Here is a 5,849-nt window from a genome sequence, read left to right as displayed (position 1 = left end):
CTCAAAACCTTACACACAATTAATTAAGGCAATGTGGTATCTTTCAACTGCTACTCTCATCTGCCTCTCAGCCCATCCTTGCAGATCCTTTTGCCACATGGAGCTCTCCTGAAACCAGCACGGCCAGACACTGCTGGCGAGAGGAAGCTGCACCTGTGGCATATCTTTGATGCACAGTTTGACTTTTTTTCTATGTTATTATTCATCACTGATTTTGATTGGCAATCTGTGAGCTGCTGTAATGTAAGTAGTGAGATGCATCATTTTATTCTTAATACTTGGATAATTAAGCTTATAGGCACTACTGCAGTATATTTTGTACTCCAAACATTTCCAAATAATTACTCTATCGTATCTATGTAACTCTCAAAATCATCACTTTTGTAAGTACATATTCATAGGGAAGAATTATGATTTCTCAGTTTTAAAATCTTTAAGTCTACTGAAATAATATTTCCTGTATAACTCTTTATTCAAAACAAACCACTACAGCATTTCTATGGACGAGGCTGCACATCAGTAAAGCGGAAATGGCTTGCTAAAGGTGCATAACCATTGGCATCTGGTGTCATTTGAGATGCCCCATGGTGTTGCCATCACCAGAAAAAGGGGGGAAGCCAGGCCAGAAGGGTGCAAGCCTGTAGTGGGTCCTGTGCTGAACCAGCCAGCCCTGCGCTGACGTCTCAGACAGTCGAGGGTGACTGAAACAGCAGCAGATACCTCTGCTTAGGCAACTGAATCAAGCCTGAAATGTCCTGCTCACATAATCTAGATAAACATGCAATTTCCTCTACAAGTCATGCATTTAATAACAGCACATATAAGTTTATCTGACATGCTCTAATGACAGTGTCACATCTGCTCCACCTGGGCATACCTCCAGCTGACCAGTACACATAGCTATGCCATTTGTTTAAGTTATGAAGTCTGTAATTTACAGAGTGTATGTATTTTCTGGGCCATAATTCAGGCTTTTTATTGAAATAAGTAAATTGCACATGTCAATGTGGAGATTACCCTAGAAGTAATACCAGCATATTAATTTTAACTAGTGACTTCCTGTCTTAATGGTCAGGGCATCTAGTGGAGGCTCAGGAGCCGCTCGGCAAGCGCAGAACAAAAAGGCTGTGAATTTGGGACAGCTTGAAGTAGATGTGAGCTGTGGGTATCGGCAAAGGCCATGTTAAACTCTTGGCCTAATTAACAGCAGAAGAGACTGAGCTATAGCACTGACTACATGCAATTTTTTTTTTTTAACTCAGGAATTTGGTACTTTACACATTATTAAGAATAATATGGCGAGAAAAGAAAACAACACCTAAAGCTATTCCTGAAAGTACAGTGTTCAGATAAACATCTTGAGGAGCCGCTGTGCTGGCTAGAAGCTAGCACTCATGTCATGCTAATGAAGACACACGAACTTCCCAGTATCTCAGGAATGCAGGTGATCTAGTTTGGCTGCTGAAAACCCTTTTTGTAGTTTCCAAACAAACCCAGTTTGCAGCGGACCCCAACGCCTAGCACAAGCACTCCTTCCTCTCAGCACACAGGTCTTTCCTACAAGGTAGCACCTTTCAGACACCAGCGGATCACAGCGCGCAGGGGTGCTTCTGGAAGAGGTGACAGGCTGTGGCTGCGAGGTCCTTCCTTCCGCCCTCGCCTCACCACACTCGGGAGGAGGCTGCGGGCCCCCGGAGCCCCAACCCACCCTTGCGGTGCTTAAGGCTGTACATACCAACTGCCAGGACACACCTGCATGGGGAGCAGCCCAGAAGGGGGGTCGGGAAACGCAGAACGCCCCCGTGCCCCCACAACGGAGAAAGCCATCGAGCAGCCGCCCGCACCCGCCTCCCGCAGCACCGCCGGGCCAAAGGCGGGAAACCCACGCGGCGCCCGCGCGCAGCTTAGTTCCTATAAAGCCGGGCGGGGGGGGGGGGGGTGTGTTCAGCAGTACGCATGCGCCGAGGGAGACCACCGCTGCCGCCGGCGGCACCACCACTGCCTCCACCCGCGCCACTCCCGCGATGAGGGGGCGTGCCCCGAGTCGGCTGGGCGGGGCCGGGGGCGGGGCCGGCGCGGCTGCCCGGCGCCGCCGCCGGCGCGGAGGTGCAGTCGCTTCCTCCGCCGCGACAGGTGTGCGTGCGGGAGCCGCCTCCCGGCCGCCGCAGGTGCGTGGGGCTGGCGGGGGCGGGGGGAGGGCAGGACAGCCGAGGGGCGCGCTCCCGCCAGCGGCCGGGGCGGCGGGGGGCAGGGGCTGCCCAGAGTGGGACCCGCTCCGGGGGCTCCCGCCGGGCGCTGGGCCGTGGCGGCCCGGTGGCGGGGTGCGAGCCGTGCGGGGCTGCGTCGGTGCCTGGAGCCCGTGACGCGTCCCAGAGGCAGGCTCGGAGGCCGGCTCGAGCGCGCCCCTTCGGGCTTCCCCCCGCCCCCGAGCCCGGTGCCCATCGCCGCTGGCAGGGCCCGTGGGGGGCAGCGGGGCTCCTTCGGCTCGCCACGGTCTGTGGCTCTGGAAGGGCTGGGCTGGCGGCGGCGGCACAGCCGGCGGGAGTTCTGCTGCTCAGGCCAGCGCCTCCTTGGCGGGGCCGGGGGCCGCGGTGACAGCAGAGCCCGGGGCGGGAAAAGCCCCGTCCCGCCGCAGCGCTGCTGCAGGTCAGCGTCAGGAAAAAGGAGTTTTAGCGGCAGGTCGCTTCGGCGGGGCGTGCGGGCAGTCGCAGGGCGCTGGAGGTGACTCTGCTCTCGCCCTCTCGCTGTCGGCGGTTCCGCACCCTGCTCCGATGCCCGAGCTGCTCTTGGCTCGTGAGTTGTCGCAGCAGATGTCCCGTTCTGCAGACCCTTTAACCAGTGCCACTGTGGGGCAAGTGATAATGAAAAGTTTTTCTTTCAGGACCTGTCCGGATACATGGATTTTTAGTCTACTGTTAAACTCTTAAAGTTATCAGAAGTGGAGTAGGTGCATGACAGTGGTTAAATCACGCTCCTTCCCTTCCTTAGCATCTTGCACAGCTCTAGATTCCCTGTCCCCTCCTCCGTCTCCTCTGGACTCCATCCTGTCTTCAGCATAACCTGCCGCTATTGCAATATGCAGAATGCTCACGATCTTGTCTGAATTTTAATACATACAATAAAGGACTATTTCCTGAAATTACTTAGAATAAAGTATTCAGAAGGAGCAGCAAAAATGTACAGAGATGCTTGAACTTGCTGAAACTATAAGCATATGGGAAAGTGCTATGAATGTGGAATGGCGTTAAAAATGTGGGAGCATAAGTTTCAGGGCACCTTTGAGTTTTCGTGTTTTCTGGCAACTGGGATTCCAAATATGCTGCTTAACTTCCCTTTTGAAGATCCTAGCAGTAGCTACTGCCTTTATAAAGAGATTTTTGCCAAAACAGGCCTGATTATCTAAATCTACGTGTGGCATTAATGGAGAAAATGGTAGAGAAAGTGAACAAAAACACAACAGGGGAGGAAATGCACTCACAAACAGTGATCGCTGCAAGCTGCAATGGAACGCTTGGGCATCAAAACCAGCCTTATTTTCTGAACAATTAAACTAGAGTTTGTTTTCTCAGTATTTTACTGAAACTGTCCTTCCGTGTAAGGTGCGTCTCAATGAGCAACCTGTTATCTCTGCCAAGGGAGGCTTCTAATGAATGCCCCGTTACTGTTTCCTGGGCAAAATTGACTGTTTTGTGAAAGGCAATTTAAACTGCAAGGTGGGTCTTCAGGTGATCTCCTTTTGGCTCAAGATTAATCATAAAACAAAGTTTAAACTGTCATATTACATGGCTGATTTGGAATTCTTTTTTAACAGGGACTCCTGTTTTTCAGGAGTAGTTTCCATCTATAATCTCTGCCTATGTATTCTGTGGCTTTATTAAATCTATATGCTAAAAGTTTGCTAGTGGGTATCGACACTAAGGACTACATCCTGTAACCATGGAAATACATATTTATTTGCATGTGCAATATGCTTTTTAAAAGGAGAGAAAATTGAGCACTCTTCTTATATTCTAATTAGATCCTTTTTCTTTGTGGCTGATTATTTGTGCAGTTGGCAAAGGCTGGTAACTATTTTAAGCCAGCCAAATGGAGAGCATCCCTCTTTTAGTCCAGTCTGGACAGAAGTTTGCGGGTTAACAGAAGAGGGTAACTTGGTGATGCAGAATGTTTTCAAGAAAGCATGAATTTCAGAAAGCAACTCTTTAGTCTGAGATTCTCTTGCTTGTTAGAAGGGGCAATGGATGCATTTCACTGACTTAAGTGGGAGATGCAAGTCTGAAGCTGCAGTAAGCTGCAACTGGGAGTGTAACACTGATAAGTAGTTTCAGTGTGTTTCAACATCACAACAAAAATAGCATAAATTTTCTTGTTTGCCACGATAGTTCAACCTGTACATCTAAAAGCACCATCTAAATCACTATCTTGAAAAAACATGTGCTGGCATGGTGTGTCATTCTCTCCATTACATCAGGTGAATTAAGGAATGTTAGAGAAAGTCCCATTCTTCCTCACTATATCCACCAAGAGAGCAACGTGTTCATCGGCTGCCTGTTTTATCTCTACGAAGCAGCAGGGTGCAGCACTAGAGACGTTCCTCTGGTTCCAGCACCAACTGGGCACTTCACAGACCCACAGTTCTGCTTTCAGCATTGGAAATTACTGAGACTGCCAAAATCACTGAGACTCCACTTGCTGCGGTTGAATTCTTCTGGACTGAGACATTACAGAATCCCAAGTCTCTGTCATTGGTGAGCGTTATATGCCTACAAGGATTTCAGAAACGTGGTCTTTCCTACGTTTGATTGCCTGCTTATATCAAGTTGCCGTAAGGTGCTTGCGTTTACAGTGTGACTAGGGGTCAAGCAGACCTGTAGTCAGACTTCTAGAGTTCTGTGAACTAATGGTGCAAATCAGTTAAAGAAATGGATGGAAAATATGAGAAAGAGTTCAGCCTGCCTGATGTTAGCATTGCAGGATCAGTTAGTGCACTTGCTACAGGCATTGTGTGACGTGAGACCAGGGATGAAAGAAAAGAGAAAAAAGGAAAGGCGTTGCCCTACAAGCTTTATTTTTGTCTTATCAGAGAACTCTTTAAATTAATCTCCCCTCCTTTCCTCCTCCACAAAAGAAAACTGAGTATGTAAAAAAAAAGCCACAACCCTGATACAGTCTTGTTGGCTTCTGTGGTGAAAAGCTGTACAAAATCTCTTCCCGTTTGCAGCAGGACGGGGTAGTTAAAACTATTCCTTTAGGTAACTGATAGCTGTTGCAACATGGGGTTTACAGCTGCCTCTGTGAACAGAAGGCTTGTTTCAGCTCACAGAGGAAACGGCTGCTGCATTAAGAATGAACACCACAAGAGTGAATGAAAAATGTTTGCATAGGAATTACATCCTCTTAGGTTTCATAACTCAAGCCTTCTTACATAAATGCCAGCACATTTGGTTTAGAGACCAGAACAAGAGAGGGCATATTAGGGCTTCCTGGAGCCTGTGTGTGTGTGGGGAATACAGAACACATTAGCATCCTCTTCAATCACAGCTTGCTTCTTACTCCTGTTCTGGCTTATGGCTTATCTCTCATCCCTTTCATTGTGGCTAGTGTTTTTAGCAAGGGCACCATCTCCATGGCATCTGCAGAGGAAATTATAATTTTAACCTGGTGCTTTTTTTTTAAGTCACTTGGTGGACACGATCTTGAATAATCAGGACTTAGTGGCACTAATATGCTGGGAGCACCTGCGTGGTGACTTAGTATGAAATCACGCTGTGAAACTACTTTTCTGCTTCACGTAATTCATATCGATTGACACTGTGCTTTCTTCCTGAGCAGGTATTTGTGGTGATAAG

Source organism: Phaethon aethereus, assembly GCF_964289735.1.
Source record: "Phaethon aethereus genome assembly, chromosome: 29".
Lineage (NCBI taxonomy): Eukaryota > Metazoa > Chordata > Aves > Phaethontiformes > Phaethontidae > Phaethon > Phaethon aethereus.
Note: the sequence above shows the minus strand (reverse complement) of the source record.